The sequence below is a fragment of the Protopterus annectens genome, chromosome 2.part2 (assembly GCF_019279795.1).
Source record: "Protopterus annectens isolate FY-2018-M chromosome 2.part2, PAN1.0, whole genome shotgun sequence".
Classification (NCBI taxonomy): Eukaryota; Metazoa; Chordata; order Ceratodontiformes; family Protopteridae; genus Protopterus; species Protopterus annectens.
Genome location: NC_056730.1, coordinates 700,225,533 through 700,245,411, shown reverse-complemented (window position 1 = coordinate 700,245,411; position 19,879 = coordinate 700,225,533).

Below are 19,879 nucleotides of genomic sequence, written 5' to 3'. Positions count from 1 at the left end.
GCCTCACATGGACCGGGATTTTATTCCACAGCATAGGGAGTCTCTGAGTGACAAATCTATCCCTCCAGCATGTCTTATTTATATCCGTGCTAAGGTTTAAGTCACTTGCTCTAGTGGATCTGGTAGATTTGGATTTTTTGAGGTGGAGCATGTCCATTAATTCCGGGTTGGACATGGCCTTGTATGTCAGGCACAGGTCACCTCTGAGCAGACGGTATGCGACTGAATAGAGCTGGAGTTTCTTCAGTCTGGCAGCATATGACAGATTTTGGAATCCCTTATCCTTTTGGTGAGGAACTTTTGGGGTCTCTCCAATTGCTGCAGGTGTCGGGTGAGATACATCCCGAATGGGGCATTGTACTCGATCATTGGTCTGATAAGTGAAGAGTACAGGGGAACAATGACCTCACTTGATCTGGATGTGAATCCCTTCATGATCAGGTGGGCAATGTAGAAGGTCTTTCTAACCACTTTAGCAATGTGAGTGTCAAAAGAAAGGCCACTGTCAACCTGGGTCCCCAGGTCCCTGATAACCTCTTCTGTGCTTAGTGGATTGCCACCTATATGGTAGCTTGGGGTTACCTTGTTTTTCCCGAAGGGTATGACTATACATTTTTTGGCATTTAACTTCAGGCCATGGCTCTGGCACCAGCTATCAGTTTCCGTGAGACCCCTCTGAAGGATATCTGTGTCCGATGTACTTTCCACTATGGCGCCCAGTTTGCAGTCATCTGCAAACTTTGTCCATAGTCCTCCTATGTTTGCCTGTACTTCTGAGAAGTAGATGCCGAACAACAGGGGGCCAAGGACTGAGCCCTGTGGGACACCACTTGTGACCGGCTTGGAGTCTGACATGGTGCCAGCAACTCTGACCCTGTGGGTTCTGTCCTTTAGCCAGTTTGCAACCCATCTTGTGACATATGGGTTTACATTTAAGCTGGTAAGTTTCTCTATAATACCTGAGTGGGGTATTGTGTCGAAAGCTTTTGCAAGGTCAAGGTAGGCTGTATGGACTGCCTTTCCCTCATCAATGGCCTTGGTGACTGTTTCGAAGAAGTCGACCAAGTTCAAAAGGCATGATCTGCCCTTGACAAAGCCAAACTGGGTCGGGTCCAATGTCTGCAAGTCCCCTATGTCTTTGTTTATGAGTTCCATTATGATCCTCCATAGCTTTGCAGACCAGGCTTGTTAAGCTTATGGGGCGGTAATTACCAGGGTCCGTAGAGGCACCGCCTTTGTGGAGTGGGACCACAGTTGCCGTACACCACTCCTTGGGCACGTATCCTGTGGTAAGGCTAAGATTAAACAGCTGCCTTATGTGCGGGTTTAGTTCCTCATTGAGTTCATGTAGCACACAGCCGGGGACACCATCCGGTCCCATTGATGCTGTGTTTTTAGCTTTAGAGAGAGCAGCTTTTACCTGCGCATTTGAGATGTCTGGGAGGCTACACTCCGCTGGGATAGTTATCTCTCCTTTTGGGGTGAGAGGGGGGTGAAGTTTGCACTGAACCTGTCCGCCAGTATGTTGGCAATGTCTGTGGGTTCAGTGATTTTTGTATCATTTTGAACTAATTCTGAGCATATCTGGGAGATTCCACCCAGGTTTCTAACATAGCTGAAGAAGGCCTTATGATTGTCTTTTGAATCTATGGCAATTTTTCTCTCAAATTTGGCCTTGATGATTTTATGAGTGCTCGTATTTTTTTACTAATAATGATCAAGGGTGTCTTCTCTTTTATGGATTTTGCTCTATCATGTAACAGCTTTCTCCTCTTATTGTAAAGTTTGTTTATGGCTGGGGTCCACCAGACTGGACGTTTGCCCTTGGTGGAAAGAGTCTTGGTTTTATTAGGGATTGCCTGATCCATGCAGTCCTGGAGGTGTTCGTAGAAGGCATTTGTAAGGGCTTCCGCAGCTTGGGTTGTGGTTTCCAATGGCTCGGGGGCCTTGAAGGATACCACACCAGTCTTGAGTAGTGTGAAGTTTGCTTTAGAGAAGTTCTTCACTGTGGTCTTTTTTGTTTGGGGTGGGAGCGGGATGTGAATTTCCAGTGAGATTAGTTTATGATCTGATCTCACCAATGAGGGATATACTTCCAGTGTGGAGCATTTTGTCTCCATGTTTGTGATGATGAGATCTAGTATATTTTCTCCTCTTGTGGGAACGGTGACTAGTTGTTCCATGGCATTTGAATTTATGAACTCCAGGAACCTTTGGGCTAAAAAGTTGGGGCTTGAGTAATGTTCCCAGTCTATATTCGGGTAGTTGAAGTCACCCAATATAATGGTGTTTGGAGATACATTTATACCCTCCAGTGTCTTCAGGAAGGCTGTGTGGGGTTCCTGAGTTTGAGAGGGTGGCCTGTAGCATGCTACAAATTGTAGAGCAGTTTTGCCTATGGTTAATTTCACCTGTATGGTTTCCGATGCTTCGTGCGTTGCCACCAACCTGGAGGTGTGGGTATCCTTGATGAATATGGATACACCCCCTCCTTTTGTGGTGTGGTCCGGGTTTTGGGTCCGGAACACATGATATGAGGTAAAACCTGATAGTGCCGGGGTGCTCTCAGGAGCCTTGAACCAGGTTTCAGTTACATCACAGACATCGATGTTCTCCATACTGAGAAGGGCCTCGAGTGCGTGCATTTTGAGATTTAGACTTCTGGCATTGAGCAGCATTACCCTTAGTTTCTTCCCATTTTTGTTTTCTAGGGTGGTAGGTTTAGAATTTGAGCCTTGCCTAAAAAAGGCACTATGGGGGTGGCAAGAGCCTTATGTGTAAAAGACCTAATTATATGAGAAAGGATAAACAATTTTGATTCTACAAGGCTGAGTTCCTGTTTACTAAGAAAGGAGTGCTGTTCTTTTGCACTGAATTAGGGTATGGTTTGTCCTCTAAAAGCTCACATTACAGTAAAAATGTCCCACTTTGGGAATTTGAAAAGGTGGCAGCCCCAGTTAATTCACATTCTCACACACAGTCGACTTATCAATTTATTAATCTTAATATTAAAACAGTATACCAGATTATTTTTGGATATGTTTTTAATTCTAGATGCAAGAGGTTGAGAGATATGAAGGCCACTGCTACTAACCAATAAGAAGTTGCATACATAGCTGTCAGCTGTCCAGATTTTCGCAGAATGTCCAGATTTTTTACTCATATTTTTCATAGGTTCATACTAGGCTATCTGCCCTAGGGCATTTATAAGCCTAGCCAGAATGTGTTTGGCTTTCACCACCCATTTTAAATTTATTTTGCTATGCCCTTTTTCGAGGTTAGTATACTGTGCCTCTGTCTAACAGTGACACAGAAGTGATACCCGGGGTAAACCTACGATCTCCCATCCACTCACCAAGATTCCTCTTGAAGAGAGTCAATGAGGGACTCTGCCTAACCTGGACTGGGATTTTATTCCAGAGTGAAGGGAGCCTCTGGGTTATGAATCTGTCCCTCCAGCATGTCCTATTTATTTCAGTGCTGAGGTTCAAGTCTCTCGAGCGCGTAGCTCGATGGGATTTGGATTTTCTGAGGTGCAGCATGTCCATTAATTCCGGGTTATACGTCAGGCACAGATCGCCTCTGAACAGGTGGTATGCCACTGAGTAGAGCTGGAGTTTCTTTAACCGGGCAGCATATGGCATCTGTTTAAGCCCTTTGATCCTCTTGGTGAGGTACTTTTGGGGTCTTTCCAGTTGCTGCAGGTGTCTGGTAAGGTACATCCCAAAAGGGGCATTGTACTCAATTATGGGCCTGATGAGGGATGAGTAAAGAGGCACGATGACCTCCCCTGATCTAGATGTGAATCCCTTCATGATTAGGTGGGCTATATAAAATGTTTTTCTAACCACTTTGGCCACGTGGTTGTCAAATGAAAGATTGCTATCAACTTGGGTCCCCAGGTCCCTAATTACTTCTTCTGTACTTAATTGATTACCACCTATGTGGTAATTTGTGGGCACTTTGTTTTGCCAAAGGGATGACTATACACTTTTGGCATTTAGCTTGAGGCCATGGCTCTGGCACCAGTTGTCTGTTTCTATGAGGCCCTTTTGGAGGATGCTTGTGTCGGCTGGAGAGTCAATTATGGTGCCCAGTTTGCAGTCATCTGCGAACTTGGTCAGCCACAGTCCTTCCGTGTTGGCCTGTACCTCCGAGAAATATATACCGAACAAGAGAGGTCCCAGGACTGAGCCTTGTGGGGCACCACTTGTAACTGGTTTGGAGTCTGACATGGCTCCAGCAATTCTAACCATGTGGGCTCTGTCCTTGAGCCAGTTTGCAATCCATCTAGTGACATAGGGGTTTATATTTAAGCTGGTGAGCTTATCTATAATGCCTGAGTGGGGTATTGTATCGAAGGCTTTTGCGAGGTCCAGGTAGGCTGTGTGGACTACCTTCCCCTCGTCAATGGCCTTGGTGACTGTTTCAAAGAAATCAACCAGGTTTAAGAGGCAGGATCTGCCCTTAACAAAGCTGAACTGGGTAGGATCCAGTGTTTGTAGGTCCCCAATATCTTTATTTATGAGGTCCATGATGATCCTTTCCATAGCTTTGCAGACCAAGCTAGTCAGGCTTATGGGGCGATAGTTTCCAGGATCCGTTGAGGCACCACCTTTATGGAGAGGGTCCACTGTTGCTGTACGCCATTCTTTGGGCACATATCCTGTAGTAAGGCTGAGATTGAACAGCAGTTTTATGTTTGGGTTTAGCTCTTCTTGGAGTTCATGTAGGATGCAGCCGGGACACCGTCTGGTCCCATTGATGCTGTTTTTTGCTTTGGAGAGGGCGGTTCTTACCTGAGCATCTGAGATGTCAGGGGGGCAGCACTCTGCTGGGATAGATATTTGCTCTTTTGGTAGGGAGAAGTTTGCACTGAACCTGTTAGCTAGGATGTTGGCAATGTCTGTGGGTTCAGTGTATTTTTGTCATTTTGGACTAATTCTGAGCATATCTGGGAATTACCACCCAGGTTCCTAACATAACTAAAGAAAGCCTTGTGATTATCCTTAGTGTCCTGTGCAATTTTTCTCTCGAAGCTGGCCTTAGACAATTTTATGTGTGCCCGTAGTTTTTTGCTAATACTGATCAGTGATGCCTTCCCTTTTTGGGATTTTGCTCTATCATTTAATAGCTTCCTCCTTCTATTGTATAGTTTGTTTATGGCTGGGGTCCACCAGACAGGATGTCTGCCTTTGGAGGACTGAGTCTTGGTTTTATTTGGGATCGCATGATCCATGCATTCCTGAAGGTGTTCATAGAATGCGTTTATAAAGGATTCTGCAGTCTGGGCCATATTTTCCACAGGCCCGGGGACTTTGAAGGATTCCACCTCGGTTTTGAGGAGTGTGAAATTTGCTTTAGAGAAGTTTTTCACTGTGGTTTTCTGGGCAGTGGGTGGGGTCGGGATGTGAATATCCAGTGAGATTAGTTTATGGTCTGATCTTACCAGTGAGGGATACACTTCTGGTCTGGAGCATAGAGTCCCCATGTTGGTGATGATCAGGTCCAGTATGTTTTCCCCTCTTGTGGGAGTGGTAACAAGTTGTTCCATAGCATTTGAGTTTATAAATTCTAGGAACCTTTGGGCTAGGGTGTTGGAGCTAGAGTAATGCTCCCAGTCTATGTTTGGGTAGTTGAAGTCGCCCAATATAATGGTGTTTGGAGAGACCTTCATATTTTCCAGTGTTCTCAGGAAGCCTGAGTGGGGTTCCTGGGTTTGGGAGGGTGGTCTGTAGCAGGCTATAAACTGGAAGGCAGTTTTACCCACTGTTAGTTGCACATGGATAGTCTTTGATGCTTCGTGCTTTTCCACCAACCTGGAGGTGTGGGTATCTTTGATGAATATCGATACTCCCCCTCCTTTTGTGGTTCGGTCCAAGTTTTGGGGCCGAAAAGCATGGTATGAGGTATAACCTGGTAGTGCTGGGGTGCTCTCAGGAGCCCTGAACCAGGTTTCTGTTACTGCACAGATATCGATGTTCTCCATGCTAAGGAGAGTTTCGAGTGCATGCATCTTGAGGTTTAGACTTCTGGCGTTGAGTAGCATTACTCTTAGTTTCTTATCCCTTGTGATACTTATGGAGGTGGGTTTGTCTTTTGAGCCTTGCCTAAAAAGGCACTATGGGGGTAGCAAGAGCCTTTGCCAATATCCGAAAGCCCAGGGGTGACAGGTGCAAGCCGTCCCTAGCGAAGCATCATGGCTTGTCGAGCATATCATCCCAAGCTGACAGGCATTGGATCCCCTTTGAATGACACCAGTACTTAAGCCAATTGTTGAAATTGATCATCTTGTCTTCATATTGTGGCATCATTCTTGGTGAGGGTAAGATGCTACTCAAGGTCAGGGTCATACCGGCCTGGGCTACATGCTCAGAGAGCTCCTTTATGTCTCTTTTCATGTAGTCCAGGGAGGTATGTCTCAGGTCATTCACACCAGCATGGACAATGACTGAGTCATATTTGTGCTTGCCTTGGAGTGACCTGAGTGCTTGTGTTATGTGGCGGATCCTAGCACCCGAAAGGCTGCTCACCGGGACCCTCTCCTTGTTCAGCCTGATGAGCGGGATGTCAGTGTGCCTGACGATAGAGTCACCTATTACAAGTGTATCAGGTGTGTTGTTTAGTCTTAAGGGCTGTGACTGTTTGGCACACTGGCTTTGTGAGATATGTGTTGCACGTGTTTTGTTTTGGGGTAGCGGTTGCTTTGGTGTCTGCTTTGGAGGTCTCTGCTGCTTAGGCAGAGCTTTATTTAGAGCCTCCGAGTATGTTTTTGTGTGATTATGTGTTTGGTTTGCTGTCGTGGTAGGTCTATGTGAGACTGGAATTGTAGTGAGTGTGGTTTCCTTCTCCTCCTGACTAGTTATGCCAGTACTGAGTTGAGAGAGCTTAGCCTCCAGTTTGGCTGTATGGTTGCATCTCTCACATGTGTTGGAATTTGTTGGGAGGAGGAGAGGGTTGTCTGTGTACATGAGGCAGTTGTAACATTGCCTCAAGATTCCCAAATTCACCAGCTGGACTGGAGAGGAGATTGACAACTGACCTTTGGACATGCTAGAATAATATTGGGAATTCCTTAATAATTGAAAACAAGGGCCAGTGGGGAGTGAGGGTGTAGTGCTTTTAATTTTTATTGCTGACTTATATAATTGCTTTAGTGAGCAAGTGCCAGGTAACTTAAGTGCAATGTGTTACAGGTAACTTAAATGCAAAAACGACAAACAGTAACTTTCTTTCAAGTGAAACAAGGAAATAAGTACAGTAAGCAATGCAGATATCACTAGTGATCCACAGAAGTGCTGAGAAGCCGCGTATTAGGTGGAATTAGCGTTCCAGGGAAATAACAAGCAAGCAACAACAAGCATATAAACAAAGCTAGATTCAGCAGGCCTGGATCTAGTCTATGCTACAGCAAACAAGGTGTACCAATTTCAGTAAGATACAGTTCAAATATTCAGGCACTATAAACCTTTAACCAGAAATTCCCAGTTCAGAAGGGCAGAGTCCAGCCTCTTCTCCCACAAGAGTGCAGACCACGAACCTTCTTAATGTAAAATAACTGGCCTGAAGCCCAAGTGCTTAAACCAGAACTAATACACTTTAAGAATAACAGACACTGGGCTCTCAATCAGCAGTTCCCAACTTAGAAGGATGAAAGCTACCTGTCCTGCCACCACAGTGCATGCCACAAACCTTCCTAATGTAAAACAACTGGTCTGAAGCCCAAGTGCTTAATCCAAAAGACTTAGAATGATAGCTACACTTTAATCAAGTTACTACCAAGCAGTAATAAATACAACTGAATACTTTAGAAAATGCCTAGATTAGTGCTCAAGTTACACAAACAAAGCTAGATCCAGCAGGCCCGAATCCAGTCTATGCCACAGCAAACAAGGCGCACCAACTTCAGTAAGAAGCAGATCAGATATGCATGCACTATAAGCCTTTAACCAGAAATTCCCAGCTCAGAAGGGCAGAGTCCAGCCTCTCCTCCCACAAGAGTGCAGACCACAAACCCTCTTAATGTAAAATAACTGGCCTGAAAGCCCAAGTGCTTAAACCAGAATTAATACACTTTTAGAATAACAGACACTGAGCCCTCAATCAGCAGTTCCCAACTTAGAAGGATGTGAGCTACCTGTTCTGCCACCACAGTGCAGACCACAAACCCTCTCAGTGCAAAACAACTGGTCCGAAGCCCAAGTGTTTAAACCAAAAGGCTTAGAATGAGTTACACCAAGCAGTAATAAATACAATTGAGTACTTTTAAGATGATGCAAAAGTAAAATAAAGTAGGTAGAAACACAAGTACAGTAAAAGCAGATTAATTTTTTTTTTCTGAACAAGTGCTGAGATCAAAGAAACAGATTTGAGTGCTGAAACTAGAAAAATGGCTAGTCATAAGAAAAAAAAACTAAGCTAGAAGGCTTCCCTCCAACACAGAAGGGCTTGGGAGCTCAGAAGCCTACAAATAGTCTATACCACTTAACAGGAAAGGCAGGAAACAAGCTTACATTTTTTTTTTCTGTTTCCCAGATGCTCTCTTTGTACACAGTAGGAGTGCCTGAAATCAGACTATGATCTCACTGCACTCAGTTGAGTGAGCAAATGAGATGGGCCCAGAAGGAGTATCCAAACACAAATTTACAAGAGGAGCGGGCAGTTTCAAGGCCACTAAGATTAGCCGGCCAAAGCTGAGGTTTTTAAGCAGAAAATATTTCACACTGTGCCACTTAAATAGGCAAGGACAGGAAATCAAAGAATGTGGCTACCCCCACACCTGTAATTACTAGCAAATAACAAAATTCAGCAAACACTGACTAACTTCCAGTTCAGTTAATATTCCTGCAACACAGTCAAAATCAATTTAAATACTGTATTTTTTTGAAAAAAGTGCAGATAAAGGTACTTAAATTCTCTTATACATCCATTTGAATACAGCAAGTTCTTAACCAGCCAAAGCTGAGGTTTTTAAGCAGAAAATATTTCGCACTGTACCACCTAAATAGGCAAGGACAGGAAATCAAAGAATGTGGCTACCCCCACACCTGTAATTACTAGCAAATAACAAAATTCAGCAAACACTGACGAACTTCCAGTTCAGTTAATATTCCTGCAACACAGTCAAAATCAATTTAAATACTGTATTTTTTTGAAAAAAAAAGTGCAGATAAAGGTACTTAAATTCTCTTATACGTCCAATTGAATACAGCAAGTTCTTAGCCGGCCAAAGCTGAGGTTTTTAAGCAGAAAATATTTCACACTGTACCACTTAAATAGGCAAGGACAGGAAATCAAAGAATGTGGCTACCCCCACACCTGTAATTACTAGCAAATAACAAAATTCAGCAAACACTGACTAACTTCCAGTTCAGTTAATATTCCTGCAACACAGTCAAAATCAATTTAAATACTGTATTTTTTTGAAAAAAAAGTGCAGATAAAGGTACTTAAATTCTCTTATACATCCAGTTGAATACAGCAAGTTCTTAGCCGGCCAAAGCTGAGGTTTTTAATTGGTCCGTTTCTCATAAAAGTGTAGTTTTCTGGCAAACTGCTGACAAAACACTGAGGACTAAAGTCATAAAATAATGTCAACCATTTGATTTTTCAGACTTAAATTCCTCCAGAAGATTCATGCTAATGAAAAACCTTTTATTCTATCAACTTTCTAAGTTTGTAAGAGCAATATTTAAAAGTGTCCCTATTGTTGGGCCTTTGTCCCACCATTATTTGTTGTTTTGTCCAGATTTCTTGCTCTAAGAGGTTGAAAGGTATCATTGCATATTACATGATGAATGAATTATTGGTCGCATTTACATCTGTATGTGCACACACACACACACACACACACACACACACACACACACACACACACACACATACACACATATACATGTATGTGTGTGTGTATCTACTTTGTTTCATTGAAAGCTCATTTCACTGAATTTGAATTTACCCTGACCAAATTGCTCAAAACTCAAATTACTGAAAACTTATTTCATCGAATCTGATTTTAGTGAAGTGAAGTACTGGCACTGTGTAGAATACTGTAAGGCAAGTAAAATGTATATGCCCTTTTTCTCACTGTAGTGCAATCCTGGAGTTAGTATATATATAGTTAGGGACCCCACATTGGGGGTGTTGGGGGCATAGCCTCCCACATAATTTGGTTTTATATTATATTTCACTGAAAGCTTCAAAACAATACATTTTGCCCCCCCACACATCCCTTAACTATATATACTAACTCCAGGGGATCGCACTACAGTGGAGAAAAGGGCATATACCTTTTACTTGCCTTACAGTACTCTACACAGTGCCAGTACTTCACTTCAGTGAAAAGAAATTCAGTGAAATGAGTTTTCAGTGATTTGAACTTTCAGTGATTTGGTCAGGGTGAATTCAAATTCAGTGAAATGAGCTTTCAATGAAACAAAGTAGACACACATACATATAAATGTATGTATTTGTTTCTGTAAATATATATCTTATGCATGCATGTATATCTGCAGTGGATATGAAAAGTATACACACCCCCATTAAAATACCAGGTTTTTGTGATATAAAAAATGAGACCACAATAAATAATTTCAAAACTTTTCCCACCTATAATGTGACTTATAACCTGTACAATTCAATTGAAAAACAAGAAAATCTGTTAAGGGAACAATATAAAAAATAAATAACGTACAAAAATCTGGTTGTATAAATGTGCACACCCTTAAACTAATATTTGGTTCAAGCATCTTTGGATTTAATTACAGCATTCAGTCTTCTTGGGTAGGAGTCTATCAGCATGGCACATCTTGACTTGGCAATATTTACCCACTCTTCCTTGCAAAAGCACTCCAACTCTGTCAGATTGCAAGGGCATCTCTTGTGCACAGCCCTCTTCAGGTCACCCCACAGATTTATTTCCCCAATAACTTCCATTATTTTACCTCAAGCTTATAGCCAATATTACCCACCATTCCTGTTACCTATTACTCTTTCTTATTGTTTTCAAATTCTAAATGCTGTGATTTAGTTATACTTTACTATATACATTGTTATGGCACTTAAGTATTGAAATCTGTTATAAATACTGTAAATAGTGAGACATTGTTAATTTTCTACTACCATGACATTTACTATTACTCATATTTATATGTACTGTAGTTTATTGTGCTCAGAGTAATACGTTTTCTGTCATGTTAGGGAAGACATGTCTGAAAAAGGTCTTCAGACCAGGGCACCTACCAGCTTAACAAATGCATAAATAAATTAAAGTACCAATATATTACAGAAGATGAAGACCTAAATTGGAAGCTGTATTCTACCTGGGCCAACATTATGCCATGATGAGAAACAATGTGGCCTAACTGGGTACCACAATGCATCTGATTTCATTCAGTTTCCGTTTCTGTTTGTTCACTTGCATTGTGATCTGGTTATATATAACCGTCTGTGTGAAGGTAATCACTGCTTTTTCAGTAAGTGCTATGGGATCTTTTATATTCTCCTGATCAAGCACAAACTCAGGTAGCAGAGACCTCAGTTTAATGTCCCATCCAAAGGAGAACACACTTAGGAGTGCAGCATCTCCCCTAGTGATGCACTGCAGTGTCAGCAATCTGATTACCTGGAGTGGAAATACAACACGCATCCATCTCATCTTCCAGCACCAAATGCGAGTGTGGTACTAGTTGTGCCTGTCACAATACATATACTCTATACACACCTATATATATATATATATATATATATATATATATATATATATATATAGAGATATACATATATATATATATATATATATATACACACACACACACACACACACACACACACACACACACACACACACATATATATATATATATATATATATATATATATATATATGTGTGTGTGTGTGTGTGTAGTAACATGTTACAGCTAGAAACTAGGTATTGTTCCTTTAAATTTGTGCTGAAATGTGGATTGTGGGAGCACTCCATCAATAGCAAATCAGGAGAACACTCTTTATTAATCAGTAACAAGCCGTTCATTACTAAATTACTAGCATGAAAGGAGGGTCCCAGTCTTGCGGCCTACAGGAAGTTAGTTCATCTGGAGAATCATCTAGAAGCAGAATCCTGGAAGCTTGGAGTATATCAGTTCAGCTGGGCCTAAGTTCATGGAGTATACCAAGGGAAGTACCTATAACAGAGAGCTGGAATAACACCTAGGCGAGGTCTACAGTATACTCATCTTGCAGCAACTTTTTCCTGGGGGCTCTGTGAACTGTGTAAATACACCAGAAAGGTACCACTTTGTAGAACAATAGTACAGAGGGCTGTGTTTGTTTTATTTAATTCTGGAACTGAGAAAGCAAGAAGTGCTGTTATTTTAATTTCATTTTATCCAAGAAACCAATAAGTGCTATTATTGTTATCCCCTGATATTAGATGTACACAATAAACCTGTTTTTTTAGTATAACTCAATGTCTCCAGTATTCTGGGGTATTAAATGCTGCATGTGATATAACTATTGTAAAAACAACTCTATTCTAAGTAGATTGTCTTTACAACATTGCTAATGCTATTATGTGATGTCAGTAATGTTATTTCTGTAAGAGCAGAAATTCCGTTATGTTTGGTTAGTGGACCATTATGAGTCCAATTTTGTGCTTTATTCATGTATCAAATGAGAGCTTTTCTAAGTTATGGGAGATCCATTTAGTGTCTCAAGGAGGAGGTTCATTGTCTGTGTACTTGAAAACTAAGGTTCAAATGGAGGCTATCATTGTACCTCAGCTGGAGGTGGGTCCTTACACCTGGAAATTGATTCTCACAAAGGATGTCTTCAACTGCATAAAGTAGGAAGCACTAGAAAACCTATATAATAGTGGGCATGGAGAGGGATGCTGTTGGTGTGAAGCAGGTTTATGCAGACTCTGCAACAAATTCATCTTAGCTGGACCAAATGTTAGCTATATATTTAAGCATTTACTCAAGCTGCGGTGAAAACTGTTTGCATACATATTTTCATATTGTTACTTCTGGGTTAAGTGTTTGCAAAATACTACATCTGGTGTCAGCAGTAGCAGTGGTATTATGTGCCAGCTAGCTGCCTCCTTAATTCAAGTTGCAAGAGAGTGCTTTGAATTTTTAACTAATAACCTACAAAAGACAAAAGTAAATGTACTAAAAACCTACATAAAGAAATAACTGTTTTCCATTGCATTTTGGTAGTGACTGTTTGCACTTGAAAAGAAGCTTAAATTTCCTATTGCTCTTTCTCCCACAGTCATGAGAAATTTAGTCTGTACACTTGCGCTGCATTCCAAGCTGTTAGTGAATAAACTACAGTAATCTGAAGGGAGCTCTGTCAGTCAATAACTGTTAGACTGATGTTGTAGTTACCAAGTACTGAACTGTATATGTTCTGCTAAAGTGTTTCGAAATCCAACATAAACCATGGAGAAATTGATTGAATCCTCAGTTCAGAGAGAGAGAGAGAGAGAGAGATGGATGACTCTAGTTTAGCATTTTCTGAACTTGCAAGAGCAAGTAAAAGTTACTGCCAATGATTTAGTGACTCCCAAAACTATGTTATCTTAAAAAGCTGTCCAAGGAAGGTGATAGTATCATACTTGGTTATGTTTGAATGCTGTGCTACACAAGATAACTAAAACACAAACACAAACAGATAACAAAAAGTCTCGCTTCACAACTGACTGCAGTTGCTTTAGAGATATATGTAAAATGGAGGGGACAAATTAACTGGACTATAGTAAATAGAGCAAAGAACTTTTGTCTAGAGCAGGTATTACTCCTGAAATACAAGCTACTAAATGCCTTACCTGGAATTTCAGTTATAATAAGATTTCAACCTGTAGTTAGAACATACTAATAATAAAGCAGAAATGATACCCCGCTACGCCAAAACAAAACACGTGCAACACATATCTCACAAAGCCAGTGTGCCAAACAGTCACAGCCCTTAAGGCTAAACAACACACCTGATACACTTGTAATAGGTGACTCTATCGTCAGGCACACTGACGTCCCGCTCACCAGGCTGAACAAGGAGAAGGTCACGGTGAGCTGCCTGTCGGGTGCTAGGATCCGCCACATAACACAAGCACTCAGGTCACTCCAAGGCAAGTACAAATATGACTCAATCATTGTCCATGCTGGTGTGAATGACCTGAGATGTACCTCCCTGGACTACATGAAAAGAGACATAGAGGAGCTCTCTGAGCATGTGGCCCAGGCCGGTATGACCCTGACCTTGAGTAGCATCTTACCTCACCAAGAATGATGCCACAATATGAAGACAAGATGATCAATTTCAACAATTGGCTTAAGTATTGGTGTCATTCAAAGGATCAATGCCTGTCAGCCTGGGATGACATGCTCGACAAACGATGCTTCGCTAGGGACGGCTTGCACCTGTCACCCCTGGGCTTTCGGATATTGGCAAAGGCTCTTGCTACCCCCATAGTGCCTTTTTTAGGCAAGGCTCAAAAGACAAACCCACCTCCATAAGTATCACAAGGGATAAGAAACTAAGAGTAATGCTACTCAACGCCAGACGTCTAAACCTCAAGATGCACACACTCGAAACCCTCCTTAGCATGGAGAACATCGATATCTGTGCAGTAACAGAAACCTGGTTCAAGGCTCTCGAGCAGCCCAGCACTACCAGGTTATACCTCATACCATGCTTTTTGGCCCCAAAACTTGGACCGACCCATAAAAGGAGGGGGAGTATCAATATTCGTCAAAGATACCCACACCTCCAGGTTGGTGGCACAGCACAAAGCATCAAAGACTATCCATGTGCAACTAACAGTGGGTAAAACTGCCTTCCAGTTTATAGCCTGCTACAGACAACCCTCCCTAACCCAGAAACCCCACTCGGGCTTCCTGAGAACACTGGAAAATATGAAGGTCTCTCCAAACACCATTATATTGGGCGACTTCAACTACCCAAACATAGACTGGGAGCATTACATTAAGCTCCAACACCCTAGCACAAAGGTTCCTAGAATTTATAAACTCAAATGCTATGGAACAACTTGTTACCACTCCCACAAGAGGGGAAAACATACTGGACCTGATCATCACCAACATGGGGACTCTATGCTCCAGACCAGAAGTGTATCCCTCACTGGTAAGATCAGACCATAAAATAATCTCACTGGATATTCACATCCCGACCCCACCCCCTGCCCAGAAAACCACAGTGATAAACTTCTCTAAAGCAAATTTTACACTCCTCAAAACCGAGGTGGAATCCTTCAAAGCCCCCGGGCCTTTGGAAAATATGGCCCAGACCACAGAATCCTTTATAAATGCATTCTATGAACACCTTCAAGAATGCATGGATCGGGGGCGTGGCCAAGGATGAACACAGGATAGCAGCAGATTTCTTCAGCTCCACCAATTTCATTACATTGACAGGAATTAATTACTTAAAAAATTAATTCTTGAAGTAATTTTCTTTCTAAATATGTTTGTTTTATATAGTTCTTGAACTATATCTAAAAAAGAAAGGAAATCTTAATAATATTCCTGTCAGAAATTACTTTGGAAATTTTCCTGTCAGTTTATCAGTCTGAAATGAGTTCCAATAAGACAAATTCTCAAGACTCCAGCATCAAGAAAGAACTTCAGTCTCTGATAATTATAGTCCAGCAACTTACTGCTAAGATGGATAAAATGGATACTAAAATAGACACTTTCATAGAAAAAACTACAAAACAAATAGACTTGTTACATATGGACCTGCAACAACAGAAGATCCAGATGACAGGCGTAGAAGAAGCTGTGAATCACATGGAAAATAAAATACAAGAAGAGGAAATCAACATTGAGTTTCTGCTGAAACAAAATACACATTTACAAACAAAGCTGGATGACCTGGAAAATAGATCTAGGCGCAATAACATTAGGATTTTTGGACTGCCAGAAAATATTGAAGGTAACAATATTACTTCTTTTTTAACAACATGGCTCACTAAAACTTTAGATTTACCAGAAGCATTCTCTTTTGGTATCGAAAGAGCACATAGATCTATAGCTAATACTAACTCTAACAAAAACTATCCTAGATCAGTTATAGTTAGATTTATATCATCTTTGATAAAGAGATGGTTCTTAAATCTGCTTGGGCTAAAGCTCCTGTTAAGTTTAATGAGAGACAATGACTATTCTTCCAGAAAAGTTTTTCTGCCACTAATAAGGGAGCTTAAAAAGCACAGTTTAAAACATACCTTCTGTTTCCTGCCAAGCTTAAAATCTTCCTTCCTGATGGTCCTAAGGTCTTGATGATTTAGACTCTGCTTTACTGTTTGTCAAAGAAAAAGATTTTGGATAAAATAGAAGAAATGGAATGGGCTAGTTCTTCATTAAAGAGATTGGCAACTGAAGCTTCCTGGAAGACTTCAGAGAAGAAGAAGAGACTAAAAACAAATGATTTGTTATATGTTTTTTTCTCTCTCATCATTTTAGTTCATTATTAATCTTTTGAATATAGTTCCTGCATTTCCAGAAAGCCACAAATATTTTGGAAAAGATTTAATCAAAGTTATTCTCTATGTGCAAAGAAATGTTTTGTTTCATAACCAGTCAAAATGCCTGAGGATTTAATTGCAGGCTGTTTGTTTTTCTTTCTGAAAAAGTAAGATTAGTAATTTGATACATTTTTTATCTTTATCTTTTTTTTTCCTTCTTCTTTATTATTTTCTTTGTTTAAACAATGACATTCTATTTAGATTATGTAGTGGGTAAAGGGTGGGGAGGGCAGGAGAACAGTAATGAAAATATCATTAATAGAATAATAACATATTTATTTCTTGTAAAAGTTTATAAGTTCTTCAAATGCTATTTCTAATTATACTTTCTTGATTATACTGCTTATGCTTCTTTGTAAATAATCTGTCATGCTTTAACTAATAATAATCAGAACTAAATAAGAGTAAATAATATGTTTTATTTTTAACTCTATTAATATAAACAGTAAGTAACATTCCATTGTATATACTTCTTACAGCTTTCTCTTACATTTTTTATTTCTGCCTCACTCCTTTTATTTTCTACTCTCTTTTCTTTTCTTTATTAATATATAATGCTTTTTTGACTGTGTGGGCACAGTGAATAATAGGATTTGTATGAAAATTGAGTTGGGAGAAGAATGCTGAGTTTTATTGCTTGTTGGTAATTTTGAGTTTAATTTCACTTGCATAGAGGCTGTGATGATCTGTGGAATACATTGTGGAGGTTCTGTCATGTTTAGATGCATTTACACTGCTAAATGAATGTTTGTCACTAGTTTTTAATAAGTTTCCAAAATTCGTTAAAGAGAGGAGAACACTGGATGTGGGCTGTCTTATGCACAATGTCCTTGAGTTACCAGAATCTTCAAATCTCAGAATTCTCACAGAGAAACTGAAAGCAGTTAGTATAAACATTGACAAGGTTATCACACTGACACACCACAGATTCAGGAAAAATACTCTGTTCATAAAATATGTCAGTTATAATGAGTTTAAATGATGTAGTTTCTTGTAGTAAGTAAATGTCTTATTTTAGAAGGCATAACAAATGAAACATTTATTTAAATGTTTTTGAAAATCTACTTAACAGCAGCATAATAATCTGTGTTAAAAATTTGTGTTCCAAACATATACTTTACTATAACTCATTTAATTCATCTGATTGACAAACATAAATAATCTTATAACTCTATTCTGGAAGAAATGTCATGTGATATATTTTAAAGCAGTAGGTTAGCATGATTGTAAAATCTGGTTACCAATATGTGTTTGCTGTGCATTATTTTGTATAAAGTAGACAGATTTATTCTAGGGACAGCAAGTAGGATAGTGCTCTATAAAGACACAACTCAGTGAGATCAGATATATATATATATATATATATATATATATATATATATATATATATATATATGTGTGTGTGTATGTGTGTGTGTGTGAGTGTGATGGCTTTTTTTCTGAGAATCTGCATAACTATCCAATATGATTTATAATAATTTCTATGAATACAATATTTTACTCTATTGACAAAATGAATGTTTGCCACAAGTTTTAATAAGTTTCCCAAAATGTTAAGGGAGACAATCTGATGAGTTCAGAAGCTTCACTCACAGAATTTTCACAGAGAAACTGAAAGCAGTTAGTATAAACATTGACAAGGTTATCACACTGACACACCACAGATTCAGGAAAATACTCTATTTCATAAAATGTGTCAGTTATGATGAGTTTAGATGATGTAGTTTCTTGTAGCAAGTAAATATCTTATTTTAGAAGGCATAGAAAATGAAACATTTATTTAAATGTTTTGAAAATCTACTTAACAGTATAATAATAATCTGTTAAAAACTTGTGTCCCAAACATATACTTTACTATAACTCATTTAATTCATCTGATTGACAAGCATAAATAATCTTATAACTCTATTCTGGAAGAAATGTCATGTGATATATTTTAAAGCAGTAGCAGTAGATTGTAAAATCTGGTAAAATGTGTTACTAATATGTGTTATATGTGCATTAAAAGCAGACAGATTATTTCTAGGGACCAAAATGGGATGAGTGCTCTACAAAGACACAAACTCAGTGAGATCAGATATATATATATATATATATATATATATATATATATATATATATATATATATATGTGTGTGTGTGTGTGTGTGTGTGTGTGTGTGTGTGTGTGTGTGTGTGTGTGTGTGTGTGTGTGTATATGTGTGTGTGTGTGTGTGTGTGTGTGTGTGTGTGTGTGTGTGTGTGTGTGTATGTGTGTGTGTGTGTATGTGTGTGTATATGTGTGTGTGTATATATGTGTGTGTGTGTGTGTGTATGTGTGTTTTTTTTTTTTTTAATAAAGTGTTTCTTTTGAGAATCATAATAATGCAATAATATGATTTATAATAATTAATTTAATACAATATTTTATTTTATTGATACAATATAATGAGTTTAAGTAAATGCTCATATACAAACAATTCAAGATTTTTTTTTGAAGCTGTTGATAGATTCACATGACACAAAAAAGATAGATGCTTTAATGCATGTAATGTCTGAATCAAAACAGTATACCCAGAAATACTGGATGAATTTAGAAATCACTTTCAGATTAACCATAAATAACATTAACATGGAAACTAAAGATAAAATAAAAATAAAGATAAATCATTGTGTAAACACAATAAAAAGTAATAAACAACAGATTAAACTGTGTGGACAGAGTTTTTTTTCATAGTTATTACACAAATAAAAAATAAAATCAAAAACGTGCTAATCGGTAATGATGGTATTATACCTAGAGATATAATAAAACTTTCTAAAAACTTTCATCATCATTAATTAACATAATTTTTTTTATTCCAAACCAAGTTAATAACCCCCATCTTGGCAATATACATTTATTTCACCAATTTTAAATTTTAAAAAAGATCAAAGATCCAACTCTTCATATGCGACCATCGACCCATTCATTACTTAATGTTGATTATAAAATGTTTATATTTTTTTTTGTTGATAGATTGACAATTATTATCCTCGGCATTAGACATAGATCAGACGGGCTTCATTGTAAGAAATAAATTTGATAATATAAGAAGAAGATTATTATTTGATTTTTTTGCAAGAACAGGAAAAAAAAGAAAGCTTTAACACTTATTAGTCTTGATATAGGTTCAGATTTTGGATTCAGTAAGTTGGGACTATCTTTTTACTCTTTTACTGAAATGCACTCTGATGCATTGTAAATTAAATTTGAGCATTTACATAAAGGAACGTCATTATATTAAGGTAGGGAACATATGTTTCACAAAATACCCATTCTTAATAAAGTTAAAAAAACTGATTGATTACTT